Source organism: Symphalangus syndactylus, chromosome 19, assembly GCF_028878055.3.
Source record: "Symphalangus syndactylus isolate Jambi chromosome 19, NHGRI_mSymSyn1-v2.1_pri, whole genome shotgun sequence".
NCBI classification, from domain to species: domain Eukaryota; kingdom Metazoa; phylum Chordata; class Mammalia; order Primates; family Hylobatidae; genus Symphalangus; species Symphalangus syndactylus.
Genome location: NC_072434.2, coordinates 54,519,727 through 54,538,696, shown reverse-complemented (window position 1 = coordinate 54,538,696; position 18,970 = coordinate 54,519,727). Strand labels below are relative to the sequence as shown.

The window sequence follows — 18,970 nt, the reverse complement described above, 5'->3', positions numbered from 1 at the left end:
TATGCCATTTTATATAAGGGACTTGGGTATCCACAGATTTTGCTATCTGTAAGGGATCCCGGAAACAATCCCCCACAGATAACAAAAAACAACTGTATTTCCTTACTTCTACTTGCTTTGAGTTTAAATTGCTCTTATTTTTCTAGTTTTTTTTAGGTGGAAACATAGGTCAATGGTCTGAGATCTTTCCTGTTTTCTTTTTCATTTTTCTTTTTTTCTGGTTTTTTTTTTTTTTTTTTTTTTTCAGATAGGATCTCACTTTGTTGCCCAGACTGGAGTGCAGTGGTGTAATAACAGCTCACTGCAGCCTCGACCTCCTGGGCTTAAGTGATCCTCTAATATTAGCCACCAGAGTAACTGGGACTACAGGTGCATACCACCACCCCAGAATAATTTTTTAAAATTTTTCATGGAGGCAAGCTCTCACTATGTTGCCCAGGCTGGTCTCAAACTTCTGAGCTCAAGCAATCCTCCCACCTTGGCTTCCCAGAGTGCTGGGATTACAGGGATGAGCCACTGTGCCTGGCCTCCTTTATTCTAATATAGGCTAAAAGTTATAATTTTCCTCTATGTACTGCCTTAGCTGGACCCCACAAATTTTGAAGCTTGGTTTCATTCTTGTTCAGTACAAAATATTTCCTAATTTCCTCTGTGATTTATTAACTCACAGTTTATTTAGAATTATATTGTCTAATTTCCAAATATTTATGGATTTCCCAAATTTCTTTCAGTTGTTGATTTTTAATGTGATATTGGTTTTGTCGGACAACATACTTTTCATAACTTCAATTATTTTCAATTTATTGAGACCTGTTTTATGCTCTACCACATATCTATTCTAAATAATTGTTTTATGTGTGCTTGAAAAGAATATGCGTTCTGCTGCTGTTGGATGGAGTGCTCTAAGATACTAGTTAGGTCAAAATAATTGACAGTGTTGTTCAAATTCTCCATATAACTGCTGATTTTATTTCTAGTTGGCCTATCAATTATTAACAGTATGATATTGAAATCTCCAACTATTATTACAGAATTGCCTATTTCTCCCTTCAGTTCTTTCTGTTTTTAGTTCATGTGTTTTGGGACTCTGTTGTTAGGTGCATATATATTTTAATTGTTCCATTTTCCTGATATCCTGTACATCTTGTTTCTAATGAGACTTTTTGTCTTAAAGTCTATTTCTTTGATATTAGTATGATGACTCCAGCTCTATTTTCGTTGTTTGCATGGTATATCTTTTTCCATTATTTTACTTTTCAATGTATTTGACTCAACCTAAAATATGTATCTTGGATACAGCATATAGTAGGATCTTCTACTGTTATCCAGTCTGACAATCTGCTTTTTGATAGAAGCACTTAATTCATTTACATCTAATGTAACTATTGATATGGATGGATTTACACCTGCATTTTGATACTTTTTTGTATGTCTCATGATTATTGTGCTCCTCCTTAATTGCCTTCTCCTGTGTAAGATAGATATTTTCTACTGTGCCATTTTAACTCCTTGTTGGATTTATTTATACAATTTGAGTTGTTTTCTTAATAAATTTTTCAGATATTTCAACATGCACCTTAACTTTTCATAATATACTTTGGATTAATACTAACTTTCTTCTAATAAAATATGGAAATTTTGTTAAAATATATCTCCATTTTCTTTCTCCTTCTTCGTGTTTTTATAGTCATATATATCATTATATGTTATAAGCCCAACAATAGATTTTTAAGTTATTATTTCATGCAATTGTCTTTTAAGTCAGTTATGAGAAAAGAAACATATATTTATTGTCTTTTATATTTATCTACATAATTAACTTACAAGTGCTCTTTATTTCTCCATGAATTCAAGTTATCAACTAGTGTCATTTTCTTTCAGTCCAGAAAACTTTCTTTACTCTTTCTCATAAGTCTGGTCTGCTAGCCACAAATGCATTTAGTCTCTGTTTACCTGAGAATATCTTTGTGAAGAATAGTTTTGCTGGATATAGAATTCTTGGTTGATAGGTTTTTGTCTTTCAGCACTTTGAATATGTCATAATTCTGCCTTCTGGCCTCTATTTCTAGTAGGAAGTCAGTTGTCACTCTTATTTTCATTCCTCTGTATACAGTGAGTGTTTTTTTACTTCTTGCTGATCTTAGAATTATTTCTTTATATTTGGTTTTCAATCATTTGACTATGATATATTTAAATGTGATTTGTGTGTGTGTGTGTTTATCCTATTTGGAGTTCACTGAGGTTCTTGGACATGAGGATTATTTTTTAAATTAAATTTGGTGAGTTTTTGGGCATTATTTCCTCAAATATTTTTTCCCCCGTTCTTTCTTTCAATTCCTTATGAGACTCCCATGAAACATATGTTGCTGTGCTTAATGGTGTCCTATGGGTCTCTGAGGCCCTGTTCATCTTTCTCTATTTGTTTCCTGTTCTTCCAATTGGATAAGTCCTATTTATCTATCTTCAAGTTTATTAAATCTTTCTCCTGACATCTTGAATCTGCTGTTGAGCCCCTTGAGTAAATTTTTTATTTCAATTACTGTACTTTTCAACTCCAGAACTTCCATTTGGTTCTTTTTTTGGTAATTTATATCTCTTTCTTGATATTCTCTAGTGAATTATTATACTAATACTTTCCGTTGACTTTTTAAACATGGTTTTCTTTCACCTTTAAACAGATTTATAACAGCTGCTTTGAAGTCTTTTTCTGCTAAGTCCAAATCTGCACCCATCAAATATAGTATGTTTTGACTACTTTTTTTCTAAGTATGGGTCATATTTTCCTGCTTCTTTGCACATCTTGTTTTTTCTGTTGTTGTTGTTTTACAAGTGATATTTTAGATAACATATTATAGGAATTCTGATTTCTGATTCTTCTCAGAAGTTGTCATTATTTCTAGGATTTTTATTGTTGTTGTTATTTGTTCAGTGACTTTGTTTGACTATTTCTGTAGAATTTGTCTCCCCCAGATTGCACAGCCACTAATGTTTCCAATCAGTTTTCCTTTTACTCCTCTTTTCATTTTAAGCCTGGGTTCTAGAGATTACCCCTGGTAAGCAGTGTAGTGATCATGTTGAGTGGTCAGAGGCAGTACTTAAACATCTTGATTCAGTAACATTTCTACCCTTTGACAATGGATCTGTATGTGGGTTGGCGAACACTTTCAACCTTCAGGCAGTTTACAAATCTGATACAGTATACTTTCTGATGTGCCTTCTTGCATCTCCTCTCTAAGTTTATGAGGTCTCATATTCAGCCATGGATGAATAGTTAGTTAAAGCCTTCTCTGGTGTCTCCAGATTATGCACACAGCTGCACCTATGTGTGTAGCCTTCCAGAACAACAAAGATCAACAGGGATAGTGGCAGCTTATCAAGGTACACAATAGCTATCTCATTCTAGATCTCCCTGTTAAATTTTTGGCTAGTCTGTTGACTTGTGACTTGCAACCAGTATTGCAAGTTGGATTTTCAGTTATTTGCCTTACAGATTGCTGCTGTTTTTTAACAATGCCCCTGGACATGCACACACTTAAAATCACATTGTGCACATGTACCCTAAAACTGAAAGTATAATAATAATAACAATAAAAAAAGAAAAAAATCAATCCTGTTTCTCTAGCTATAGGGTTTCTGTTTCTTTGCACGTCTCGTTTGTTGTTGTTGTTTTACAAGTGATATTTTAGATGATGTATTATAGGAATTCTGGATTCTGATTCTTCCCAGAAGTTGTTGTTATTTCTAGGGTTTTTATTGTTGTTGTTATTTGTTTAGTGACTTTATTTGACTAACTCTGTAGAATTTGTCTCCCCCAGATTGTACAGCCACTAATGCTTGAAATCAGTTTTTCTTTTATTCCTCTTTTCATTTTTAAGCCTGTTAGATACCCCTATTAAATTTTTGGCTAGTCTGTTGACTTGTGACTTGCAACCATTATTTCAAGTTGGCTTTTCAATTATTTGCCTTAAAGATTGCTATTGCTTTTAACAACGCCCCTGGACATGCACACACTCCAAATCAATCCTGTTTCTCTAGCTATAGGGTTTCTAACTTTTAGCTTGCCCAGCCATTATGGAAGAACCCTATATGTTTTATAGGGTCAGGATTTGCTTTTAAGGGAGTAGAGAAGCCCTGTACTTGTTCAGAACTGCCTGGGATTTAGATGGAAAGTCTTTCTTATTCTGTAATTCAGTATTTAAAAACACCCACTTGCCTACAGATATAAATCACATTCTTCAACATCAGTTTTATTATTAATAAAAATAAAGATTTTAAAAATATATAATACATATTATATATAACACAATAATATATTATATAATATATATATATATAATGCTCTTTCCTATCTCTAATCTCTTAATTGATTTGATTAGATTTTATGAAAATAAGCAGTCCTAATACCTAGGACACAACTCCCACTCCCTGTATTTTAAATCAAACCTCTTTCAGCTGGACCATTCTGCCTCCTATTCAATTTTCTTGTTTTGAATGATAATGATAACCAATAAAACAGAAAAGTAAACATCTCTGGTCTTCAGGTACACTATACAAATACATGGAAAAGCTACTTAGTACAAACCACTTGAAATGCAGTAGAATCAGCTAAAACAGTGTTCTGTTCTTTAATCCAATCTGATGCTTCTCCTGTCAATTGGCTGGAACATGAATTCTAAGAAATCACTATATGTTCACAGCAGGTGCAAAGGTAAGCTCATGTTCTGGGGAGGTCCATATTTTCCTTGGGTAGCAGATGTTTTGCTAGATGACATTTAGAAATAAGTCAAAGTTGTTATTTGTTATGTATAATGGGTCTCAAAGAATAAATGAAAAGCCTTTTACTCTAATTCAGAATGCATTTTGCCACTCTGAAGGATACATTGGTTGAGCTCTTAAAAGCTCAGGCATGGGAACAAGAGATTGATATGGCTGAATATGTGTCTAAGGGAACAGCCAAAGAAAGCAGCCATGTCTAGCATGAGGAAGAGCAGAATGCACTCAAATCAACCTGTTACACTAAAGAGTGGGAAAGGCTCCTTATTGCTTTCTCAGCTGGATAAATACCCTTATCCCACATTCTGCAAAACAAAACACAACAAAAAACTCAGTTATCTTTTCTACTCATTAGAATAACATAAGTGAAATGACTACTAGTTTGATGAGGATTTCTACTCAATCAGCATATTCCAGTCTGGGTCCTATTCATCAATCTGTCTCAAAGGTAACCCTTCCTATGGTCTAAAAAATGAGAGGGAAGCAGAAGGATGGATAAGATGTCATGGGTTTATGGTCTCATTATCTGCAGGCATCTGAACTTTTTAGCTGTGTGCTGAGGAAACATACACAAATGGGAGCCCCAGCAGTATTTTCCTGACATATCTCTAGGGCCTGCAGCAAATACATGCTGGGCAAGCATCATACTGCCATATCAAGTTGTGGTCACCCACATGGAATCCTAGCCTGAAGCCCTATTGACAGTTCAGGAACCTGGACGGCTTTCCTGATTGGACGTCTGGGCTGGCTATAAGGTCTTGTTTCATGCTGATTCCTGAAGCCTACCACAGGTTTTGTTTTGTTTTGTTTTGTTTTTTGTTTTTAAAGACTTTGAATCTTTAATATATGATATCCCTCTGCCACTACTTCTGGCAAAGTGGCTTCATGCTGGAACTTCAGTAGTCTCCTGGAAACTCAGACCAAGTCAGCTGTTCCCCTCACTTCCCCAGCCAGCAATGTCACCTATGCCTAGATAGGCCACCCTCAAAGAGATGGGGGAATTTGTTTTGTTATAGAAGTAATGAAGCTCTTAATATCTAAAAACGTGTGTTCAGGTGGTACTGCCCTCTACAATCTATACGACCTTGGGCAAGTCATTGAGTTTCTCTGAACCTCTGATTGCTCATCTGTGGCATGTGGACAGGGCCATTGGCCCTAGAGTTTGTGTGGTGGATACTGTGGTTTGCCTCATCCAGTACCCATTTTAATCTCCTTCTAACTTGCCTTCTGTTCTAACAGCAAAACTACATTTCCTGAACTTTCTTCCAGAAAGAGTACAGTCATGTGACATAATTCTCTCCATTTATACACAGCCACACAAGACTTCTAAACAGAAACTATCATGAGGCAGCGGCCACCCAGGGAGAGCAAATATTCTGGCAGGATCACTAGTAAGACTTCTGGTTCTTCTAGAGCAGTGGGGGTAGAGTTCATGGCTTCAAGCCTGAGTGCAGCAGAGATCAAACAGCAAGCATCAAAGCCAAGAGATTTTTCACTAGCATGGGGCTACAGAATGAATGGAAGCTTTCCTTGCCCATAGTGTTGTTAATGGTATAGCATCCAAGCCTGGTTCTCTGCCTCTTTCTGAGATTTTGTGAGCCAATTCATACTCTTTAATTGATTACTTTTTGCTTAAATTATTGCATTGTCATCTGTAACCAAGAAGCCTGGGAATAGCAGTTATTTTATTAAAGGAAGTAAATAAAAGTGAAGGTAACTAATAAACTCTAAATGTTAGACAAATGGTAAAAAATTATGTTCAATAACTTTTTTTCTTTTTAAAGATGAATACATTGCAGAAACTCTAGGAAAGGGAGTTGTTATTTAATTCTCAAAACAACTCTGCGGGCAGGCATCTGTATTGGTTTTATTTTTCTGCAATAATGCTAAATAACAAACAACCCTAAAACTCAGTAAATTATTTAGTGTGAGAGTCATCTACGTGGTTCTTCTGGCTTATCCTGGACTTCCTCATATGTCTGAGCATTAACCGGATATTGGATAATCTAGGCTGGCTTTGATTGAGGCAGTTGGGTCAAGTTTCCTCCTCTCTGTGTCTTTCTCACCTTCCAACATGCTGGACCAAGTTTGCTTTCATGATCACGGCAGAGGACCAAGAGTACAACTGGAAACACACTAGCATTACTTAAGCCTCTGCTTGTATCACATTTGCTAATATCCTGTTGGCTAGAGCATGTCATATAGTGTCAGAGCGAGATAGCACTACTAAATTACATGGCAAAAAGTGTGAACACAGAAAGGAAGGGAGAAGCATTAGGACTATTACTGCAATCTGCCACTGCACATATAACCCAACTTCATGGATTATTAGAGAAGCTCAAAGAGATTAAATAAGCTGTCCTGCCTCCCAAACATAGTCAGTGATGTTGATGAAAGATTAATCCACTTTAATCTGACTCCAGTCAGGCACAGTGGCTCATGCCTGTAATCCCAGCACTTTGGGAGACTGAGGCAGGAGGATCGCTCGAAGCCAGGAATTCAAGACCAGCCTGGACACCAAAGGAAGACCTTAACTCTACCAAAAAAAAAAAAAAAATTAAAAGTAAAAAATAAACTAGCCAGGCTCATAGGTGTACCCTTGTAGTCCCAGTTACTCAGGAAGTTGAAGTGGGAGGATTACTTGAGCCTCAGAGTTTAGGTTGTAGTGAGCTAGATCATGCTACTGCACTCCAGCCCGGGACCACAGAGTAAGACCCTGTCTAAAAGAAAAAAAAAAAGAAGCCTGACTACAAAGCACCCAGGAAAATTCTGCTAAATACATGTGTGTGGGTATATTTAAGATTTATGTATATTTTATATATTTATTATTATTATTATTATTATTATTATTATTTTGAGAAAGAGTCACACTCTGTCACCCAGGCTGGAGTGCGATGGCATGATCTTAGCTCACTGCAACCTCTGCCTCCCAGATTCAAGCAATTCTCATGCCTTAGCCTCCAGAGTAGCTGTGATTACAGGTGTGCACCACCATACCAGCTAATTTTTGTGTTTTTAGTAGAAATAGGGTTTCACCATGTTGGCTAGGTTGGTCTTGAACTTCTGACCTCAAGTAATCCACCTGCCTTGGCCTCCCAAAGTGCTGGGATTACAGGCGTGAGCCACCTGGCCTGTTTTTTTTTTTTTTTTTTTTTTTTTTTTTTTTTTTTGAGACGGAGTCTCGCTCTGTCACCCAGGCTGGAGTGCAGTGGCACGATCTCGGCTCACTGCAAGCTCCGCCTCCCGGGTTCACGCCATTCTCCTGCCTCAGCCTCTCCGAGTAGCTGGGACTACAGGCGCCCGCCACCACGCCCGGCTAATTTTTTTTGTATTTTTTTAGTAGAGACGGGGTTTCACCGTGGTCTCGATCTCCTGACCTTGTGATCCGCCCGCCTCGGCCTCCCAAAGTGCTGGGATTACAAGCGTGAGCCACCGCGCCCGGCCCACCTGGCCTGTTTTTGTTCTTTTTCTTTGACCTGTGAGATAAGAATTTTTTTTTTTTTTTTTCTTGAGACAGAGTCTCGCTCTTACACCCAGGCTGGAGTGCAGTCCCGTGGTCTCAGCTCACTGCAACCTCCGCCTCCCATATTCAAGTGATTCTCCTGCCTCAGCCTCCTGAGTAGCTGGGATTACAGGAGCCTGCCACCATGCCCAGTTAATTTTTGTATTTTTAGTAGAGACGGGGTTTCACCATGTTGGCCAGACTGGTCTCAAACTCCTGACCTCAGGTGATCCACCTGCCTTGGCCTCCCAAAGTGCTGGGATTACAGGCATAAGCCACCATACCCAGCCAGTTTTTATATTTTCATAGTGTGTAAAATAAAACAAAAAAAAAGAATATGTGACAGAGATCATATGCGGCTAGTATTCAAAGCCTAAAATATTTGCTATTTGGTTCTTTACAGAAAATGTTTGATAGAGAATGGATTATATATGACTTGGCCTAAAATCTCCACTTCGTACCATTGTTTAGAATTCACAGCATATTCTATTAATGAGCATTCTCCCCTAAGAGAAGTGACTGGGTATTCAGGTACTGAGTTTCCCAACACTGTAAACATTCATCTAAAATAGCATGTTCCTACTCTGAGTGGAAGTTAAACCATATAACCCCTAAGGCCTGTCTAATACTAAGATCCCATGTTTATAATCATGGAGCTAGGATTTGATGCATTACAGGTCATCACTGGAAGATTCAGTTGTCCAAAGATAAAAGAGCCTCTTTAGTGGAAATGCTAAAGAGCATTTCATTGTTCAAAAACAACGAAGCCATGATGTTTTAACAACTTGTAGTTCATTCAATAATACCAGAACTTGCTAAAAATTGATGGTGGTGGTTATATATACCTGTCACCATCAAAGACTAGGAAAGGAGGTAACTCACTGATTATGCTTTGTTCTTCTCTGTTTACACTTGTATGACCAAAGCTGAAGGTAGCTGAGCCTCCAGTAAATGGAAGTTTGGTTGTGTACCTGAATTTCATGGGTCTTGAATGTTCCACAAGGGAACCAAGCACAGCAAAAGTATTTATACACCACAGCCACTAATCAGGGTTTAATTAGCCTTATAATTAGAAGGGTAAACAGAAGTACAATTCCCAAATTGCTCGTTGTTTTTTTACATGTCCATAGAGCACTATTTCATTTGCCTTTGCACCCCCCACCCAGCATTTTAGCAGAAAATAAACCTTTAAAATGTGTTAACTATTGCATGGATTGCTTGCTTGCTTTCCACAAAATTCAGCTTTGTCATATTTGGTTAATTACAATGTCCAAACTTACCAACCACAAGCTTCTTCAACTCTGTGAATGTTACTGAAAGCAGGAAAGGATGTTTTCATTCCTAGCCATCCTTCGGCTGTTCCAATGCAAAATAGCAGTCCAGATTTGTACAGTCTGGGTGTCATTTAAGTAGATTTTCCGTAAGGTTTATTTAATTTTATATTCAGGAAAGTGAGTTTAAATGTCATTCTATTAATTTTACAAATGATGAAGCTGGCATGCAGAGAAGTTAAGTGGTTTGTGGAAGGTCATTCTGTCTAGGACAAGTTTCTCAAAGTACATTCCCCAGACCACCCTCATTGCTATCATTTAGGGTTTACGGGACACCTCCTATGTGCCACTCAGGATGCATTTAGCTTTTCCTGGCCCTCTGTTCCACCCCAGCATCCCACTAACAACCAGCCCTGCCCACTGGTTGCAGGTCCCCACTGACTTCCAATGCATGCAACCTGACAGCACTTTGGTCATACCAATGGCCTGTGCCCTTATCTTTTATCCTTACTACCCTGGCTGAGGCACAAGAAGTCACAGACTTGGCAACATGCATTTTCAATCTGGAAGTACAAACAAGTAAATGCTCCATGGGGCAAGCCTTTAACCCACGGGAATGGGAGATGGATCAATTCTTCTCCCTTCCTCCCCTGCTCTGACCATCCTGAGGCACAGTGGTCCCATGGGCTATTCGAAGACAGTCTTGTGAGAAATTGGCTTCACCTGACATGAAGTTGTAGCCAGCTCAATGGCACACCCTTGTCTTTGTCCTCCTTTTTCCTTTCCTCACTCCCTCTTCCCCTCCTGGTACTTCTTGGGACTTTAGTCCACAGTAAGGTAGTAGTATCTGTAAGCTTTTGCCTTGGCTTCTGCTGAGACCCAGGTCAGCTAATACTGCATTAGAACATCGGGGAGTGGGGCATTTTTACAAGATTCCCTGGTGATTTTCAGGTACCTTACAGTCTGATGACCACTGGATCTAGAATCTGAACCCAGTGCAAAGGACTCTAAATTCAGTACTCTTTCCAGACTAATATATGCCGGATATAAGAAAGAATCCTGCTGTTCTCACGTTGGGTCAAAGATGGAGAAAGAAGCCCCTGACTGACTGTACTACACCACTCTGTGCTTCAAGGGGCTACTGTGGGGTTCTTGACACTGACAACACCTGTCCCACGTGGTGAACCAGCTCACCTTCCCATCCAGGCAGCTGTCTAGCCTATCTCTACTTCTTTAATTTTTGATGTCAAATAGGTTACACTCTGATTAATTTCATGCTCGCAGTCAGTCAGGCACACTGTGTGGATGTTGGCCACGGGTTCTCTCTTTCTGTCTCCTTTTCTGAATTCTTTTTTTTAAACAAACCACTCCATCTTTTATGCAGCCATAAAAAATGATGAGTTCATGTCCTTTGTAGGGACATGGATGAAGCTGGAAACCATCATTCCCAGCAAACTATCGCAAGGACAAAAAAACAAACACCGCATGTTCTCACTCATAGGTGGGAATTGAACAATGAGAACACATGGACACAGGAAGGGGAACATCACACACCGGGGCCTGTTGTGAGATGGGGGGGAGAGGGGAGGGATAGCATTAGGAGATATACCTAATGTTAAATGATGAGTTAATGGGTGCAGCACACCAACATGGCACATGTATACATATGTAACAAACCTGCACGTTGTGCACATATACCCTAAAACTTAAATTAAAAAAAAACAAAAACCACTCCAACTCCAAAGAGCCTAATTACTATCCATTGTCTCTTTGCTGGGAAAATATCAGGTTAAAAAAATAAATAAATAAGATCTAGCACTCTGTACCCAAAAGTTCTCAGGGGGCAGGGCCTCTGGGGCTTTGTTATAGCTGCTTTTACACTCCATGTCATGTCTTTGAGGCAGAATGAAAAGGGACACTGCCAGGAAACATCTTTGGAATTGCTATAAATAGCAAATCAGCAAGATTGGGGAACAAAAGACAAGCGCAGCCAGTGTAATTAGTTCACTTACTGAGCAAGTTGACTATTCCAAGGCGGAGGACCATGTTCTAGCTGATGAGACTGTGGGACTGGGGAGGGAGGAAAACTCGACTTCCTGCATGGGCGGAGGAAAGGGGACGCATGCTGTGACACCCAGGCCCCACTGGGCTCTCACAGTCCCCAGCCCAGGTTATCAACAATAGCCCACAGAAGAACGTGGGAAGCCAAGGGTCCAAGGCCTGAGTATACGTGAAATGTGAGAGGGAAATCAAGGAGCTTGAGGTTGGAAAGCAAACAGAAATATAAGATACATGGAGGATGGTGTAAGACTCAGGTCATCACAGGAAGGGACTGAGAGATCCTCTTAGCCAGAGTTTTCCAAATAATAATGACAATAATATTAACTAATATTTACTGAGCACTTACTATGACTATAAACACATTTAGTTCTTACAATAACTTTCTTAAGGTAAGTACTGTTATTACCCCCATTTTATAGATGAGGAAATGGAGGTTTAGAAAAATTAGGCACCTTGCCCAAAGGTACATCTCTAGTTGCAAACTTTTTAAAGCAGTGGAACATTTTTCCTTTTTTTCAATTGGAATCCCAATAATAGAAACAGAGTAGTGAAGGAAAGAATCCCGGACCACTGAATTCCAGCACACCAGAGAACTCAACTGGAAAACCATTCCCTGAGTGCAAGCTGAGGCCCAGAGAGGGGAACAGGACTGTCTCAGGTCACTGGACTGGCTAACCGTGAAGCTGGAGGACACAGGTCTTCTGGAGCCCATCCAGGGCTCTTTCCAAAATGATGAGTGCAATTAAGGGGCCACTCCATTTAAAAGTTTCCCCTTTGAACCACCACTGAACTGAGACCTTAGTTCTGTGCATATAACACCTACGACACCCACTGGCTGCTGTGGATCTGTATCCCCTTTGCCTCCTAACTTGTCTGTGAAGTGTTGAGAGTACAGTCTGTATCTTTGTGTCTTCCCAGGTGCCTAGCACAGAGGCTGGTACACAGAAGGACCTCATTAAAGTTTATTAAAGGAATGAATGTTGTGATGGGTGGAGGAACAAATTAATTAATGCATAAAAATATGTGACCACCTGCAATAAAAATAACACTGTGGAGAACACAAAGTATTTTCATGTCTAACACCACCTTTGCTTTGCAAAACCAGCTGAAAGGGAGTATTATTATTCCCATTTTACAGCTGAAGGACCTCAGGCACTTAAAACGAAGATTCTTTCTCAAAGGCACACAGCTAGGAAGCCAAGGAGCTAAGACTGCACTTAGATGTTCTGACTCGTAAGAATCAATAGCTAAGGAAAAATACTGCATGATTCCAGTTATAGAAGGCACCTAGAATAGTCAAACTCATAGAGATAGAAACAGAAAGAAGATAGAATGGTGGTTGCCAGGGGCTGGCAGGGCTAGGAATGGGGAGATGGATTTAAATTATTTTTAATTTTATATATTTAGGGGGTACAAATGCAGATTCCTTATATGCATATACTGCCTAGTGGTGAAGTCTGGGCTTTTAATGTACCCATCACTTGAATAGTGAACACTGCAAACAATAGTTAATTTTTCAACCCTCACCTCTCCCCCACCCTTCCATCTTTCATAGTCTTCAATGTCTATTATTCTACTCTATGTGTCCATGTGTATCATTGTTACCTCCAAGTTATAAGTGAGACATGTAGTATTTGATTTTCTGTTCCTGAGTTATTTCACTTAGGATAACGGTCTCCAGTTCTATCCATGTTGCTGCAAAATACGTGATTTCATTTGTTTTGTGGCTGAATAGTATTCCATGTGTGCGTGCGTGTATGTGTATATATGTATATATATATGTGTGTGTCTATATATGTATATATGTGTGTGTATATGTATGTCTCACATTTTCTTTATACAATACTTCATTGATGGACATTTGGTTTGATTCCATATTTTTGCTATTGTGAATAGTGCTGCAATAAATATATGAGTGTAGGTATCTCTTTGATATAATGATTTCCTTCCCTTTGGGTATATACCCAGTAGTGGGATTGCTAGATTAAGTGGTATTTTTAAATAAGTACAGAGTTTCTGTTTTGCAAGATGAAAAGACTTCTGTGGATGGAGGGTGGTAATGAACAAAACAATGTGAATGTACACTTAGAAATCATTAGGATGGTAAATTTTGTGTTATTTGTATTCTACCACAATTAAATTTCTTTTAAAAATTAATATCTTAATATTTATTATTTGCTACGGTTTGAATATGGCTTGTTTTCCCCACCAAATCTCATGTTGAAATTTAGTCACTAATATTGGAGGTGGGGTTTAATGGGAGAGTGTTTGGGTCATGCGGGAAGATCCCTCATGAGTAGATTAGTGCCTTCCCTGGGAAGAGGGAAGTGAGTAAGTATCACTGTTTCATTGAGAGCTGATTGTTTAAAAGAACCTGGTCCTTTCTCACTGTCTTTTGCTTCTGTTCTCACCATGTGATCTCAGCACGTTCTGGCTCCCCTTTGCCTTCTGCCATGAAGAAGCAGCCTGTGGCCCTCACCTGAAGCAGATGCCAGTGTCATGCTTATTGTACAGCCCGCAGCACCCTGAGCCAAATAAACCTCTTTTCTTTATAAATTACCTAGCCTCTGGTAGTCCTTTGTAGCAACACAAAACAGACTAAGACATTATTCATCTACTATATGCAGCACTACACTTTATCTTTTTTTATCCTCACAACAATTCTATGAAATAAGTACTATTATTATCTCTATTTACAAATGATAAAACTAAGTTACAGCCAGGCGCAGTAGCTCACGCCTATAATCCCAGCACTTTGGGAGGCCAAGGCGGGTGGATCACCTGAGGTAAGGAGTTCAAGACCATTCTGGGCAACATGGTGAAACCCCGTCTCAACTAATAACACAAAAATTAGCCAGGCGTGATGGCGCACGCCTTTAATGCCAGCTGCTGGGGAGGCTGAGGCAGGAAAATCGCTTGAACCAGGGAGGCGGAGGTTGCAGTGAGCCAAGATCACACCACTGCACTCCAGCCTGGGCAACAAGAGCGAAACTCTGTTTAAAAAAAAAAGAAAAAAGAAAAAAAAAAAAACAGAGCTACAAAAAGGTAAAGTAACTAAGTAACTTAGCCAAAGTTACATAGCTAGTAACACAAGAACCAAATTCAAAGGGTCTGCTCCAGCCACTACGATAAATGAACAAAGGGAAGAAGAAGACGTTGGATAAAGAATTTGCTGCTGGAGCAGAAGTTAGAGATTAGTCATATGCACATATCTCTGTCCAATTCTGTATCTGTATTAAATGCCTCACAGTCATTCAACTGGGGCATCTGAAGAAATGTTTTTATTTTAATTTACTTCTCAGACTAAAAGACAGCATTCCAGTTAAGGGAAGACATATACTCAGAGAACAGTAGCTTCATATTCATATAGGACCTGAGTTCAAATTCTGACTCCAGCACTGTTTACCTATGTGATATCTGATATTTCAGCTGGCCTCTCTGAGTCTATAAAATAGAAATATTTACATTATGATGAACATAATTATTATGAACATTAAATGTGATAATCTGTAAAATCAATAGTTTCATACCTGGCTCAATAAATGTTAGTTCTCATTCTCATAAAAACAAGTTAAGGCATAAAAATATCTTGTCCTCAATTTTTAAAACATCTAGCACATTCGTCAGCCTGTGGGTATGAGGATGTTTTAACACTTCTGGAAAGATTAATATTTGTACTGCTTTTCAAGATATACATGGTAAAATATTTCTCAATAAGTTGAAAGGTAGTCATATGAAAGAAACTCTCTTATTTATAACCTAAATCCACTCTACTGCTGACTGCTGACTAACCTTTTCTGTGCTAAATGGCCCTTTTATAGGTTCTGTGTATCAGCTTCCTGCAACCTTCCATTCTTCAAATTGGATAATTCCAACTCCATTCATCTTTCTCAACCTTCCATGGTGTCATTCTAGCTAGTCATGGTGTTGTTGCAGACAGAGCCCCAAGAATCTGATTGGGACTGAATAGTATCAGAAGATAATATTAAATTGGAATACATCCTGATTATTGTCCAGGCACAGCCTAGAATACTGTTCAACCTGTGGCCATACTAGTCTCTTGATCCTTTTCTAGGATCAAGAGGAAATGATGTACTTTCTATGTCTTTGTCTTTCCTTCAACTATTGAATAGCCTAACTCTAAGACATCAGGAAGAACACAATTTTGATTCACACTTGAATCTTCTTTCAAGGATCCTACTATCTAGTGGGAGAGATAAGAAAAGGGCAAAAATATAAAGAGGAAACTTAGAAGGGCCACCAGTAGAGAGAGAGACAGAGAGAGATCACGCACTGCTTATCTCACCGTCTAGCATATGGCAAGTGTTGCAAGTAAGATGGCTGTTGTATTTGTTGATCCCAAGAATGAATGCAACAAGAGATACTTTGAGGAAAAGGGGTGGAAATCAAGACAGCTGCAGAAGAAAGATAACTGACTTAAGGATGAGCAAGAATTTGATACCAGAAGTAGATGATAGAATTGCAGAGATGGGCACAATGAGTGCAAAGACACAGACGCACAAAGACAAACAGAGAGGACAATGTTTTGAAGGAATAGAAGTCTGGCAAAAAAATGGGAAGAAGAAGGGATAGAGAAAAAAGGAAAGATGTAAGAACAGACACACAGGACAAAGGACACACCTGTTATTCATTGAGAGTTCTCTGGAGAGATTTATCTTCCCTAATATAGAGATAATTTGTGGGACACTAGCATAACTCATTCATTAACTTACTCATCTATTCAACAATATATTCTAAGTATATGATTCAGAACTGGAATATAGCAAATATGAGTCAGAAGATACAGTGCCTGTGTTCAAGTTACTTAGAGTCTATAAAGTGCAACACATATGGAATAACAGCGATATTAAGAGCTAATATTTATTGAATATATGTTATGTGCCAAGCTCTAAACCATACTATTTTACTCAAATTTTACAATAGCCCTAACAGGAAATAGTACTGCTATATCTATTGACATGAACACACTAAAGCTTATAAGTGTTTAGTGACTTTTCCAAGCTCATAAAGCTAGCATGCAGTGAAGTTGAGATTTTAATCAAACTCAGAAACTATCTGACTCCTTTACCCTTAAGAATTATTCTCTCCAGCCCCTAAACTGTAGTATGCTCTTCACAGAGGTCTGGGCTCAGAGAAAAAGCAAAGGCATGAGTGGTTACTTCTACCTAGGGTCAGGGAGTATTGTAAAAGTCTTCACAGAGGAACTGAGTTGAATCTCAAAAGATATAGATAGCTATTCAACCAGCAGATGGAAATGCAAGCTGAGAAAGGTATTACAAGCATAGGAAGTAGCATGTGCAAATGCAGGAGGTGAAAAAGCAGCCTTGTGTGTTCTGGAGCCATAAGAAATTTAGAAAAGTTGGAGCACCAAGTATGAGGAAGGGTCCCAGGAGGAAACAGGCTGGAGAAGCAGGGCAAGATCAAGAAGGCTTCTGCATGTCATACTATATAACTTGAGTTTTTTCTTATAAGTTAAGCAGCTGCTGAAATACTTGGAAAACAGCAAGATGACAAATACACTTCCTATACTTCTGGTGACAGTATGGCAAGACTGTAAGCTAGGGGACCAGTTACCTTGGAGACTACTACAGTATTCCAGGTATATTAATCCATTTTCACACTGCTATAAAGAACTTCCAGAGACCAGGTAATTTACAAAGGAAAGAGATTTAATTGACTCACAGTCCCACATGGCTGGATAGGAGGCCTCAGGAAACTTACAATCATAGCAGAAGGTGAAGGAGAAGCAAGTGCTTTATTCATTAGGCAGCAGGAGAGAGGAGAGAGCACAGGGAAAACTGCCACTTATAAACCATCAGATCTCATGAGAACTCCTTTACTACCATGAGAACAGCATGGGGGAAACCACCCCCATGATCCAATCATCTCCCACCAGATTCCTCCCTGACACATGGGGATTACAATTTGAGATGAGATTTGGGTGGGGACAAGGAGCCAAACCATATCATCAGATATGGCAAAGAAGATTCCTTTTCCTCCTGTGCACACAGCTAAACTACATGTTTCAGCTTCCCTTTAGGTGACGCCCATGTGACTTAGTCTTAATAAAATGAGGATGGGAATCATGCAAATTACTTCCAGGTTCATATTCTGATAACCTCCCTTGAGATTCTTACAGTCTCCATTTCTTATCTTCTAGCTATATGCAGAGGAGATGCTGCTAGATGGTGGAGTCATACAATAGGAGGAACCTGGGTCCCTGAATTATAATGTGGAGCAGAAACCCCCTGAAAGCTTCAGTGGCCTACAACATGAACGAAAAGTGAGGTTTTATTATATTAAACCACAATAAACCCTGACAAGATCTATTGAAAGCCTGGACCAGAACAGTGAGAATTAAATAGAATAGAAGATGGATATAGCAGATATGCAGAAGGTAAAATAGACAAGACCTGGTCATAGACTGGATCTGAGATATCCATTTTCTCTTTATGGTATTAGAAGAAACAAACATTTAGTAGGAGAGTTACACTTTTTTTTTTTTTTTAAGACAGAGTCTTGCTCTGTCACCAGACTGGAGTCCAGTGGCGCCATCTCGGCTCACTGCAACCTCCACCTCAAGCGATTCTCCTGCCTCAGCCTCCCGAGTGGCTGGGGCTACAGGTGCGCGCCACCACACCCAGCTAATTTTTTTGTACTTTTTAATAGAGATGAGGTTTCACCATGTTGGCCAGGATGGTCTCGATCTCTTGACCTCATGATCTGCCCACCTCAGCCTCCCAAACTTCTGGGATTACAGGCATGGGCCACCATGCCCAGCGAGAGTTATACTTTTTTTTTTTTTTTTTTTTTGAGGACAGAGATAGAACATACAAGAAAAGCATGATCAAGACCCTAGCAAAATTCAAAACTACATTTCAGCTGTACCTATTCCTTAATTTCTACTCACCAGCTTCTGAGAAAATAATTGTCAAGCAAAATCTCACTTGGAAATTGAGCCCCAGGCATAATGTTAGTTCAACATGAATGCATTAATATTGCTTTGTACTTGAAAGCTGTAAATGTAAATCTATTCCCATCATCACAAGTTTGATTGAGATTCCCAAGTACAGTAGTTGACAGTTCCAATAGTACCAGCCATGAAGTGACTCTTCAAAGAAGGATCTGTCAGCATCATATCATGGTAGACAGGACTAAGCAGAAATGCCACCATTTCACTGAATCCCTTATTATTGCTGATCGAGTTCATCAAGAAGTCATGACAGCTGCATCCAGGGGAGAGAAAGTCAGAGTACAGCGAGCTGTCCCAGCATCATAGCAGCATATCCCTTGAGGAACTCAAAGCCACCTTTTATAGTAAACAACAATTGTTTATTAATCT

General features: G+C 39.0%; 1 long non-coding RNA gene across 1 annotated transcript in view; it reads left to right on the top strand.

The window, feature by feature from the left end:
- The window catches only part of LOC134731992 (uncharacterized), a 43,575-nt gene extending 30,241 nt beyond the window's left edge, over positions 1-13,334 (top strand). The window contains exon 3 of the long non-coding RNA XR_010114773.1: positions 12,145-13,334. This is a non-coding gene — a long non-coding RNA (uncharacterized lncRNA). The remainder of the gene's footprint in view (positions 1-12,144) is intronic.
- Positions 13,335-18,970: the final 5,636 nt, after the last annotated feature.